The 14,816-nt window shown below is 40.0% G+C and overlaps 1 protein-coding gene across 1 annotated transcript in view; it reads right to left on the bottom strand.

Moving 5' to 3' along the window:
- The window catches only part of LOC102807726 (uncharacterized), a 72,995-nt gene that overhangs the window by 1,355 nt on the left and 56,824 nt on the right, over positions 1–14,816 (bottom strand). The window lies entirely within an intron of this gene.

The following is a 14,816-nucleotide window of genomic DNA, read 5'->3' as shown; positions in this document are numbered from 1 at the left end:
ACTGTGTGGTATGCAATGTGTAACACTGTGTGGTATGCAATGTGTAACACTGTGTGGTATGCAATGTGTAACACTGTGGTATGCAATGTGTAACACTGTGGTATGCAATGTGTAACACTGTGTGGTATACAATGTGTAACACTGTGTGGTATACAATGTGTAACACTGTGTGGTATGCAATGTGTAACACTGTGTGGTATGCAATGTGTAACACTGTGTGGTATGCAATGTGTAACACTGTGTGGTATGCAATGTGTAACACTGTGGTATGCAATGTGTAACACTGTGTGGTATGCAATGTGTAACACTGTGTGGTATGCAATGTGTAACACTGTGTGGTATGCAATGTGTAACACTGTGTGGTATGCAATGTGTAACACTGTGTGGTATGCAATGTGTAACACTGTGTGGTATGCAATGTGTAACAATGTGTGGTATGCAATGTGTAACAATGTGTGGTATGCAATGTGTAACACTGTGGTATGCAATGTGTAACACTGTGGTATGCAATGTGTAACACTGTGTGGTATACAATGTGTAACACTGTGTGGTATGCAATGTGTAACACTGTGTGGTATGCAATGTGTAACACTGTGTGGTATGCAATGTGTAACACTGTGTGGTATGCAATGTGTAACACTGTGGTATGCAATGTGCAACACTGTGGTATGCAATGTGTAACACTGTGTGGTATACAATGTGTAACACTGTGTGGTATACAATGTGTAACACTGTGTGGTATACAGTGTGTAACACTGTGTGGTATGCAATGTGTAACACTGTGGTATGCAATGTGTAACACTGTGTGGTATACAATGTGTAACACTGTGGTATACAATGTGTAACACTGTGTGGTATGCAATGTGTAACACTGTGTGGTATACAATGTCTAACACTGTGGTATGCAATGTGTAACACTGTGTGGTATACAATGTGTAACACTGTGGTATACAATGTGTAACACTGTGGTATGCAATGTGTAACACTGTGTGGTATACAATGTGTAACACTGTGGTATACAATGTGTAACACTGTGTGGTATGCAATGTGTAACACTGTGTGGTATGCAATGTGTAACACTGTGGTATGCAATGTGTAACACTGTGTGGTATACAATGTGTAACACTGTGGTATACAATGTGTAACACTGTGTGGTATGCAATGTGTAACACTGTGTGGTATGCAATGTGTAACACTGTGTGGTATGCAATGTGTAACACTGTGGTATGCAATGTGTAACACTGTGTGGTATGCAATGTGTAACACTGTGTGGTATACAATGTGTAACACTGTGTGGTATACAATGTGTAACACTGTGTGGTATGCAATGTGTAACACTGTGGTATACAATGTGTAACACTGTGGTATGCAATGTGTAACACTGTGTGGTATACAATGTGTAACACTGTGTGGTATACAATGTGTAACAGTGTGTGGTATACAATGTGTAACACTGTGGTATGCAATGTGTAACAGTGTGTGGTATACAATGTGTAACAGTGTGTGGTATACAATGTGTAACAGTGTGTGGTATACAATGTGTAACACTGTGTGGTATGCAATGTGTAACACTGTGTGGTATGCAATGTGTAACACTGGTATACAATGTGTAACACTGTGGTATACAATGTGTAACACTGTGTGGTATGCAATGTGTGTTATACAATGTGTAACACTGTGTGGTATACAATGTGTAACACTGTGGTATGCAATGTGTAACACTGTGTGGTATACAATGTGTAACACTGTGGTATACAATGTGTAACACTGTGTGGTATGCAATGTGTAACACTGTGTGGTATACAATGTGTAACACTGTGTGGTATACAATGTGTAACACTGTGTGGTATGCAAAGTGTAACACTGTGTGGTATACAATGTGTAACACTGTGTGGTATACAATGTGTAGCACCGTGTGGTATACAATGTGTAACACTGTGGTATGCAATGTGTAACACTGTGTGGTATGCAATGTGTAACACTGTGTGGTATGCAATGTGTAACACTGTGTGGTATACAATGTGTAACACTGTGTGGTATACAATGTGTAACACTGTGTGGTGTACAATGTGTAACACTGTGTGGTGTACAATGTGTAACACTGTGTGGTATACAATGTGTAACACTGTGTGGTATACAATGTGTAACACTGTGTGGTATACAATGTGTAACACTGTATGGTATACAATGTGTAACACTATGTGGTATACAATGTGTAACACTGTGTGGTATACAATGTGTAACACTGTGGTATGCAATGTGTAACACTGTGTGGTATACAATGTGTAACACTGTGGTATGCAATGTGTAACACTGTGTGGTATGCAATGTGTAACACTGTGTGGTATGCAATGTGTAACACTGTGGTATGCAATGTGTAACACTGTGGTATACAATGTGTAACACTGTGGTATACAATGTGTAACACTGTGTGGTATACAATGTGTAACACTGTGTTATGCAATGTGTAACACTGTGTGGTATACAATGTGTAACACTGTGTGGTATGCAATGTGTAACACTGTGGTATGCAATGTGTAACACTGTGTGGTATACAATGTGTAACACTGTGTGGTATACAATGTGTAACACTGTGTGGTATACAATGTGTAACACTGTGTGGTATGCAATGTGTAACACTGTGGTATACAATGTGTAACACTGTGTGGTATGCAATGTGTAACACTGTGGTATACAATGTGTAACACTGTGGTATACAATGTGTAACACTGTGTGGTATACAATGTGTAACACTGTGTGGTATACAATGTGTAACACTGTGTGGTATACAATGTGTAACACTGTGTGGTATGCAATGTGTAACACTGTGTGGTATACAATGTGTAACACTGTGGTATGCAATGTGTAACACTGTGTGGTATGCAATGTGTAACACTGTGTGGTATGCAATGTGTAACACTGTGGTATGCAATGTGTAACACTGTGGTATACAATGTGTAACACTGTGGTATACAATGTGTAACACTGTGTGGTATACAATGTGTAACACTGGTATACAATGTGTAACACTGTGTTATGCAATGTGTAACACTGTGTGGTATACAATGTGTAAGACTGTGTGGTATGCAATGTGTAACACTGTGGTATGCAATGTGTAACACTGTGTGGTATACAATGTGTAACACTGTGTGGTATACAATGTGTAACACTGTGTGGTATACAATGTGTAACACTGTGTGGTATGCAATGTGTAACACTGTGTGGTATACAATGTGTAACACTGTGTGGTATGCAATGTGTAACACTGTGTGGTACGCAATGTGTAACACTGTGTGGTATGCAATGTGTAACACTGTGGTATGCAATGTGTAACACTGTGTGGTATGCAATGTGTAACACTGTGTGGTATGCAATGTGTAACACTGTGTGGTATGCAATGTGTAACACTGTGTGGTATGCAATGTGTAACACTGTGTGGTATGCAATGTGTAACACTGTGTGGTATGCAATGTGTAACACTGTGTGGTATGCAATGTGTAACACTGTGTGGTATGCAATGTGTAACACTGTGTGGTATACAATGTGTAACACTGTGTGGTATGCAATGTGTGGCACATTGTGGTATGCAATGTGTGGCACATTGTGGTATGCAATGTGTGGTATACAATGTGTAACACTGTGTGGTATGCAATGTGTGGCACATTGTGGTATAAAATGTGTAACACTGTGTGGTATACAATGAGTGGCACATTGTGGTATACAATGTGTGGCACATTGTGGTATACAATGTGTGGCACATTGTGGTATGCAATATGTAGCACCATGTGGTATACGATGTGTAGCATCGTGTGGTATACAATGTGTAACACTGTGTGGTATGCAATGTGTAACACTGCGGTATGCAATGTGTAGTATACAATGTGTAACACTGTGTGGTATGCAATGTGTGGTATACAATGTGTAGCATCGTGTGGTATGCAATGTGTGGTATACAATGTGTAACACTGTGTGGTATGCAATGAGTGGTATACAATGTGTAACACTGTGTGGTATGCAATATGTGGTATACAATGTGTAGCACTGTGTGGTATGCAATATGTAGCACCATGTGGTATACGATGTGTAGCATCGTGTGGTATACATTGTGTAACACTGTGGTATACAATATGTAGCAATGTGTGGTATGCAATGAGTGACTTACTGTGGTATGCAATGTGTGGTATACAATGTGTAACACCGTGTGGTATGCAATGTATGGTATACAACGTGTAGCACTGTGTGGTATACAATGTATGGTATACAATATTTAGCACCGTGTGGTATGCAATGTATGGTATGCAATATGTAGCACCATGTGGTATGCAATGTAAAGCACCGTGTGGTATACAATGTGTAGCACTCTGTGGTATACAATGTGTAGTGTTGTGTGGTATACAATGTGCAGCATCGTGTGGCATACAATGTGTAGCATCGTGTGGTATACAGTGTGTAACACTGTGTGGTACACAATGTGTAACACTGTGTGGTATACAATGTGTAAGACGGTGTGGTATACAATGTGTAACACTGTGTGGTATACAATGTGTAACACTGTGGTATGCAATGTGTAACACTGTGTGGTATGCAATGTGTAACACTGTGTGGTATGCAATGTGTAACACTGTGTGGTATACAATGTGTAACACTGTGTGGTATACAATGTGTAACACTGTGTGGTGTACAATGTGTAACACTGTGTGGTGTACAATGTGTAACACTGTGTGGTATACAATGTGTAACACTGTGTGGTATACAATGTGTAACACTGTGTGGTATACAATGTGTAACACTGTGTGGTATACAATGTGTAACACTATGTGGTATACAATGTGTAACACTGTGTGGTATACAATGTGTAACACTGTGTGGTATGCAATGTGTAACACTGTGTGGTATACAATGTGTAACACTGTGGTATGCAATGTGTAACACTGTGTGGTATGCAATGTGTAACACTGTGTGGTATGCAATGTGTAACACTGTGGTATGCAATGTGTAACACTGTGGTATACAATGTGTAACACTGTGGTATACAATGTGTAACACTGTGTGGTATACAATGTGTAACACTGTGTTATGCAATGTGTAACACTGTGTGGTATACAATGTGTAACACTGTGTGGTATGCAATGTGTAACACTGTGGTATGCAATGTGTAACACTGTGTGGTATACAATGTGTAACACTGTGTGGTATACAATGTGTAACACTGTGTGGTATACAATGTGTAACACTGTGTGGTATGCAATGTGTAACACTGTGTGGTATACAATGTGTAACACTGTGTGGTATGCAATGTGTAACACTGTGTGGTATACAATGTGTAACACTGTGTGGTATACAATGTGTAACACTGTGTGGTATACAATGTGTAACACTGTGTGGTATACAATGTGTAACACTGTGTGGTATACAATGTGTAACACTGTGTGGTATGCAATGTGTAACACTGTGTGGTATACAATGTGTAACACTGTGGTATGCAATGTGTAACACTGTGTGGTATGCAATGTGTAACACTGTGTGGTATGCAATGTGTAACACTGTGGTATGCAATGTGTAACACTGTGGTATACAATGTGTAACACTGTGGTATACAATGTGTAACACTGTGTGGTATACAATGTGTAACACTGTGGTATACAATGTGTAACACTGTGTTATGCAATGTGTAACACTGTGTGGTATACAATGTGTAAGACTGTGTGGTATGCAATGTGTAACACTGTGGTATGCAATGTGTAACACTGTGTGGTATACAATGTGTAACACTGTGTGGTATACAATGTGTAACACTGTGTGGTATACAATGTGTAACACTGTGTGGTATGCAATGTGTAACACTGTGTGGTATACAATGTGTAACACTGTGTGGTATGCAATGTGTAACACTGTGTGGTACGCAATGTGTAACACTGTGTGGTATGCAATGTGTAACACTGTGGTATGCAATGTGTAACACTGTGTGGTATGCAATGTGTAACACTGTGTGGTATGCAATGTGTAACACTGTGTGGTATGCAATGTGTAACACTGTGTGGTATGCAATGTGTAACACTGTGGTATGCAATGTGTAACACTGTGTGGTATGCAATGTGTAACACTGTGTGGTATGCAATGTGTAACACTGTGTGGTATGCAATGTGTAACACTGTGTGGTATACAATGTGTAACACTGTGTGGTATGCAATGTGTGGCACATTGTGGTATGCAATGTGTGGCACATTGTGGTATGCAATGTGTGGTATACAATGTGTAACACTGTGTGGTATGCAATGTGTGGCACATTGTGGTATAAAATGTGTAACACTGTGTGGTATACAATGAGTGGCACATTGTGGTATACAATGTGTGGCACATTGTGGTATACAATGTGTGGCACATTGTGGTATGCAATATGTAGCACCATGTGGTATACGATGTGTAGCATCGTGTGGTATACAATGTGTAACACTGTGTGGTATGCAATGTGTAACACTGCGGTATGCAATGTGTAGTATACAATGTGTAACACTGTGTGGAATGCAATGTGTGGTATACAATGTGTAGCATCGTGTGGTATGCAATGTGTGGTATACAATGTGTAACACTGTGTGGTATGCAATGAGTGGTATACAATGTGTAACACTGTGTGGTATGCAATATGTGGTATACAATGTGTAGCACTGTGTGGTATGCAATATGTAGCACCATGTGGTATACGATGTGTAGCATCGTGTGGTATACATTGTGTAACACTGTGTGGTATACAATATGTAGCAATGTGTGGTATGAAATGTGTGACTTACTGTGGTATGCAATGTGTGGTATACAATGTGTAACACCGTGTGGTATGCAATGTATGGTATACAACGTGTAGCACTGTGTGGTATACAATGTATGGTATACAATATTTAGCACCGTGTGGTATGCAATGTATGGTATGCAATATGTAGCACCATGTGGTATGCAATGTAAATCACCGTGTGGTATACAATGTGTAGCACTCTGTGGTATACAATGTGTAGTTGTGTGTGGTATACAATGTGCAGCATCGTGTGGCATACAATGTGTAGCATCGTGTGGTATACAGTGTGTAACACTGTGTGGTACACAATGTGTAACACTGTGTGGTATACAATGTGTAAGACGGTGTGGTATACAATGTGTAGCACCGTGTGGTATGTAATGTATGGTATGCAATATGTAGCAGCACCCTGTGGTATGCAATGTATGGTATACAATATGTAGCACCGTGTGGTATACAATGTACATTTGTATGGTATACAATGTGTAGCACCGTGTGGTATACAATGTGTAGCACTGTGTGGTATATAATGTGTAGTACTCTGGTATACAATGTGTAGCACTCTGTGGTATACAATGTGCAGCAATGTGTGGTATACAATGTGTAGCATCATGTGGTATACTATGTATAACACTGTGTGGTATGCAATGTGTAACACTGTGTGGTATACAATGTGTAACACTTTGTGGTATGCCAAGTGTGGTATAAATGTGTAGTACTGTGTGGTATACAATGTGTAGCATTGTGTGGCATACAATGTGTAACACTGTGAGGTAAAGAATGTGTAACACTGTGTGGTATACAAAGTGTAACACTGTGTGGTATACAATGTGTAGCATTGTGTGGTATACAATGTGTAGCACCATGTGGTATACAATGTGTAGCATTGTGTGGTATACAATATGCAGCATCGTGTGGTATACAATGTGTAGCATCGTGTGGTATACGATGTGTAGCATCTTGTGGTATACATTGTGTAACACTGTGTGGTATACAATATGTAGCAATGTGTGGTATGCAATGTGTGACTTATTGTGGTATGCAATGTGTAGTATACAATGTGTAACACCGTGTGGTTTGCAATGTGTGGTATACAATGTGTAACACCGTGTGGTATGCAATGTATGGTATGCAATATGTAGCACCATGTGGTATGCAATGTGTAGCACCGTGTGGTATACAATGTGTAGCACCGTGTGGTATACAATGTGTAGCACCGTGTGGTATACAATGTGTAGCACCGTGTGGTATACAATGTGTAGCACTCTGTGGTATACAATGTGTAGTGTTGTGTGGTATACAATGTGCAGCATCGTGTGGCATACAATGTGTAGCATCGTGTGGTATACAATGTGTAACACTGTGTGGTACACAATGTGTGGTATACAATGTGTAACACGGTGTGGTATACAATGTGTAGCACCGTGTGGTATACAATGTACATTTGTATGGTATACAATGTGTAGCACCGTGTGGTATACAATGTACATTTGTATGGTATACAATGTGTAGCACCATGTGGTATACAATGTGTAGCACTCTGGTATACAATGTGTAGCACTCTGTGGTATGCAATGTATGGTACACAATATGTAGCACCGTGTGGTATACAATGTACATTTGTATGGTATACAATGTGTAGCACCGTGTGGTATACAATGTGTAGCACTCTGGTATACAATGTGTAGCACTCTGGTATACAATGTGTAGCACTCTGTGGTATACAATGTGTAGCAATGTGTGGTATACAATGTGTGGTATGCAATGTGTAGCATTGTGTGGTATGCAATGTGTAGCATCGTGTGGTATACAATGTGCAGCATCATGTGGTATACAATGTGTAGCATCGTGTGGTATACAATGTGTAACACTGTGAGGTATACAATGTGTAACACTGTGTGGTATACAATGTGTAACACTGTGTGGTACGCAATGTGTAACACTGTGTGGTACGCAATGTGTAACACTGTGTGGTATGCAATGTGTAACACTGTGGTATGCAATGTGTAACACTGTGTGGTATGCAATGTGTAACACTGTGTGGTATGCAATGTGTAACACTGTGTGGTATGCAATGTGTAACACTGTGTGGTATGCAATGTGTAACACTGTGGTATGCAATGTGTAACACTGTGTGGTATGCAATGTGTAACACTGTGTGGTATGCAATGTGTAACACTGTGTGGTATGCAATGTGTAACACTGTGTGGTATACAATGTGTAACACTGTGTGGTATGCAATGTGTGGCACATTGTGGTATGCAATGTGTGGCACATTGTGGTATGCAATGTGTGGTATACAATGTGTAACACTGTGTGGTATGCAATGTGTGGCACATTGTGGTATAAAATGTGTAACACTGTGTGGTATACAATGAGTGGCACATTGTGGTATACAATGTGTGGCACATTGTGGTATACAATGTGTGGCACATTGTGGTATGCAATATGTAGCACCATGTGGTATACGATGTGTAGCATCGTGTGGTATACAATGTGTAACACTGTGTGGTATGCAATGTGTAACACTGCGGTATGCAATGTGTAGTATACAATGTGTAACACTGTGTGGAATGCAATGTGTGGTATACAATGTGTAGCATCGTGTGGTATGCAATGTGTGGTATACAATGTGTAACACTGTGTGGTATGCAATGAGTGGTATACAATGTGTAACACTGTGTGGTATGCAATATGTGGTATACAATGTGTAGCACTGTGTGGTATGCAATATGTAGCACCATGTGGTATACGATGTGTAGCATCGTGTGGTATACATTGTGTAACACTGTGTGGTATACAATATGTAGCAATGTGTGGTATGAAATGTGTGACTTACTGTGGTATGCAATGTGTGGTATACAATGTGTAACACCGTGTGGTATGCAATGTATGGTATACAACGTGTAGCACTGTGTGGTATACAATGTATGGTATACAATATTTAGCACCGTGTGGTATGCAATGTATGGTATGCAATATGTAGCACCATGTGGTATGCAATGTAAAGCACCGTGTGGTATACAATGTGTAGCACTCTGTGGTATACAATGTGTAGTTGTGTGTGGTATACAATGTGCAGCATCGTGTGGCATACAATGTGTAGCATCGTGTGGTATACAGTGTGTAACACTGTGTGGTACACAATGTGTAACACTGTGTGGTATACAATGTGTAAGACGGTGTGGTATACAATGTGTAGCACCGTGTGGTATGTAATGTATGGTATGCAATATGTAGCAGCACCCTGTGGTATGCAATGTATGGTATACAATATGTAGCACCGTGTGGTATACAATGTACATTTGTATGGTATACAATGTGTAGCACCGTGTGGTATACAATGTGTAGCACTGTGTGGTATATAATGTGTAGTACTCTGGTATACAATGTGTAGCACTCTGTGGTATACAATGTGCAGCAATGTGTGGTATACAATGTGTAGCATCATGTGGTATACTATGTATAACACTGTGTGGTATGCAATGTGTAACACTGTGTGGTATACAATGTGTAACACTTTGTGGTATGCCAAGTGTGGTATAAATGTGTAGTACTGTGTGGTATACAATGTGTAGCATTGTGTGGCATACAATGTGTAACACTGTGAGGTAAAGAATGTGTAACACTGTGTGGTATACAAAGTGTAACACTGTGTGGTATACAATGTGTAGCATTGTGTGGTATACAATGTGTAGCACCATGTGGTATACAATGTGTAGCATTGTGTGGTATACAATATGCAGCATCGTGTGGTATACAATGTGTAGCATCGTGTGGTATACGATGTGTAGCATCTTGTGGTATACATTGTGTAACACTGTGTGGTATACAATATGTAGCAATGTGTGGTATGCAATGTGTGACTTATTGTGGTATGCAATGTGTGGTATACAATGTGTAACACCGTGTGGTTTGCAATGTGTGGTATACAATGTGTAACACCGTGTGGTATGCAATGTATGGTATGCAATATGTAGCACCATGTGGTATGCAATGTGTAGCACCGTGTGGTATACAATGTGTAGCACCGTGTGGTATACAATGTGTAGCACCGTGTGGTATACAATGTGTAGCACCGTGTGGTATACAATGTGTAGCACTCTGTGGTATACAATGTGTAGTGTTGTGTGGTATACAATGTGCAGCATCGTGTGGCATACAATGTGTAGCATCGTGTGGTATACAATGTGTAACACTGTGTGGTACACAATGTGTGGTATACAATGTGTAACACGGTGTGGTATACAATGTGTAGCACCGTGTGGTATACAATGTACATTTGTATGGTATACAATGTGTAGCACCGTGTGGTATACAATGTACATTTGTATGGTATACAATGTGTAGCACCATGTGGTATACAATGTGTAGCACTCTGGTATACAATGTGTAGCACTCTGTGGTATGCAATGTATGGTACACAATATGTAGCACCGTGTGGTATACAATGTACATTTGTATGGTATACAATGTGTAGCACCGTGTGGTATACAATGTGTAGCACTCTGGTATACAATGTGTAGCACTCTGGTATACAATGTGTAGCACTCTGTGGTATACAATGTGTAGCAATGTGTGGTATACAATGTGTGGTATGCAATGTGTAGCATTGTGTGGTATGCAATGTGTAGCATCGTGTGGTATACAATGTGCAGCATCATGTGGTATACAATGTGTAGCATCGTGTGGTATACAATGTGTAACACTGTGTGGTATGCAATGTGTAACACTGTGTGGTATGCAATGTGTAACACTGTGGTATGCAATGTGTAACACTGTGGTATACAATGTGTAACACTGTGGTATACAATGTGTAACACTGTGTGGTATACAATGTGTAACACTGTGGTATACAATGTGTAACACTGTGTTATGCAATGTGTAACACTGTGTGGTATACAATGTGTAAGACTGTGTGGTATGCAATGTGTAACACTGTGGTATGCAATGTGTAACACTGTGTGGTATACAATGTGTAACACTGTGTGGTATACAATGTGTAACACTGTGTGGTATACAATGTGTAACACTGTGTGGTATGCAATGTGTAACACTGTGTGGTATACAATGTGTAACACTGTGTGGTATGCAATGTGTAACACTGTGTGGTACGCAATGTGTAACACTGTGTGGTATGCAATGTGTAACACTGTGGTATGCAATGTGTAACACTGTGTGGTATGCAATGTGTAACACTGTGTGGTATGCAATGTGTAACACTGTGTGGTATGCAATGTGTAACACTGTGTGGTATGCAATGTGTAACACTGTGTGGTATGCAATGTGTAACACTGTGTGGTATGCAATGTGTAACACTGTGTGGTATGCAATGTGTAACACTGTGTGGTATGCAATGTGTAACACTGTGTGGTATACAATGTGTAACACTGTGTGGTATGCAATGTGTGGCACATTGTGGTATGCAATGTGTGGCACATTGTGGTATGCAATGTGTGGTATACAATGTGTAACACTGTGTGGTATGCAATGTGTGGCACATTGTGGTATAAAATGTGTAACACTGTGTGGTATACAATAAGTGGCACATTGTGGTATACAATGTGTGGCACATTGTGGTATACAATGTGTGGCACATTGTGGTATGCAATATGTAGCACCATGTGGTATACGATGTGTAGCATCGTGTGGTATACAATGTGTAACACTGTGTGGTATGCAATGTGTAACACTGCGGTATGCAATGTGTAGTATACAATGTGTAACACTGTGTGGTATGCAATGTGTGGTATACAATGTGTAGCATCGTGTGGTATGCAATGTGTGGTATACAATGTGTAACACTGTGTGGTATGCAATGAGTGGTATACAATGTGTAACACTGTGTGGTATGCAATATGTAGCACCATGTGGTATACGATGTGTAGCATCGTGTGGTATACATTGTGTAACACTGTGGTATACAATATGTAGCAATGTGTGGTATGCAATGTGTGACTTACTGTGGTATGCAATGTGTGGTATACAATGTGTAACACCGTGTGGTATGCAATGTATGGTATACAACGTGTAGCACTGTGTGGTATACAATGTATGGTATACAATATTTAGCACCGTGTGGTATGCAATGTATGGTATGCAATATGTAGCACCATGTGGTATGCAATGTAAAGCACCGTGTGGTATACAATGTGTAGCACTCTGTGGTATACAATGTGTAGTGTTGTGTGGTATACAATGTGCAGCATCGTGTGGCATACAATGTGTAGCATCGTGTGGTATACAGTGTGTAACACTGTGTGGTACACAATGTGTAACACTGTGTGGTATACAATGTGTAAGACGGTGTGGTATACAATGTGTAACACTGTGTGGTATACAATGTGTAACACTGTGGTATGCAATGTGTAACACTGTGTGGTATGCAATGTGTAACACTGTGTGGTATGCAATGTGTAACACTGTGTGGTATACAATGTGTAACACTGTGTGGTATACAATGTGTAACACTGTGTGGTGTACAATGTGTAACACTGTGTGGTGTACAATGTGTAACACTGTGTGGTATACAATGTGTAACACTGTGTGGTATACAATGTGTAACACTGTGTGGTATACAATGTGTAACACTGTGTGGTATACAATGTGTAACACTATGTGGTATACAATGTGTAACACTGTGTGGTATACAATGTGTAACACTGTGTGGTATGCAATGTGTAACACTGTGTGGTATACAATGTGTAACACTGTGGTATGCAATGTGTAACACTGTGTGGTATGCAATGTGTAACACTGTGTGGTATGCAATGTGTAACACTGTGGTATGCAATGTGTAACACTGTGGTATACAATGTGTAACACTGTGGTATACAATGTGTAACACTGTGTGGTATACAATGTGTAACACTGTGTTATGCAATGTGTAACACTGTGTGGTATACAATGTGTAACACTGTGTGGTATGCAATGTGTAACACTGTGGTATGCAATGTGTAACACTGTGTGGTATACAATGTGTAACACTGTGTGGTATACAATGTGTAACACTGTGTGGTATACAATGTGTAACACTGTGTGGTATGCAATGTGTAACACTGTGTGGTATACAATGTGTAACACTGTGTGGTATGCAATGTGTAACACTGTGTGGTATACAATGTGTAACACTGTGTGGTATACAATGTGTAACACTGTGTGGTATACAATGTGTAACACTGTGTGGTATACAATGTGTAACACTGTGTGGTATACAATGTGTAACACTGTGTGGTATGCAATGTGTAACACTGTGTGGTATACAATGTGTAACACTGTGGTATGCAATGTGTAACACTGTGTGGTATGCAATGTGTAACACTGTGTGGTATGCAATGTGTAACACTGTGGTATGCAATGTGTAACACTGTGGTATACAATGTGTAACACTGTGGTATACAATGTGTAACACTGTGTGGTATACAATGTGTAACACTGTGGTATACAATGTGTAACACTGTGTTATGCAATGTGTAACACTGTGTGGTATACAATGTGTAAGACTGTGTGGTATGCAATGTGTAACACTGTGGTATGCAATGTGTAACACTGTGTGGTATACAATGTGTAACACTGTGTGGTATACAATGTGTAACACTGTGTGGTATACAATGTGTAACACTGTGTGGTATGCAATGTGTAACACTGTGTGGTATACAATGTGTAACACTGTGTGGTATACAATGTGTAACACTGTGTGGTATACAATGTGTAACACTGTGTGGTATACAATGTGTAACACTGTGTGGTATGCAATGTGTAACACTGTGTGGTATACAATGTGTAACACTGTGGTATGCAATGTGTAACACTGTGTGGTATGCAATGTGTAACACTGTGTGGTATGCAATGTGTAACACTGTGGTATGCAATGTGTAACACTGTGGTATACAATGTGTAACACTGTGGTATACAATGTGTAACACTGTGTGGTATACAATGTGTAACACTGTGGTATACAATGTGTAACACTGTGTTATGCAATGTGTAACACTGTGTGGTATACAATGTGTAAGACTGTGTGGTATGC

Source organism: Saccoglossus kowalevskii, chromosome 14, assembly GCF_978046115.1.
Source record: "Saccoglossus kowalevskii chromosome 14, keSacKowa6.1, whole genome shotgun sequence".
Taxonomy (NCBI): domain Eukaryota; kingdom Metazoa; phylum Hemichordata; class Enteropneusta; family Harrimaniidae; genus Saccoglossus; species Saccoglossus kowalevskii.
This window is presented reverse-complemented; position numbering and strand designations above follow the sequence as displayed.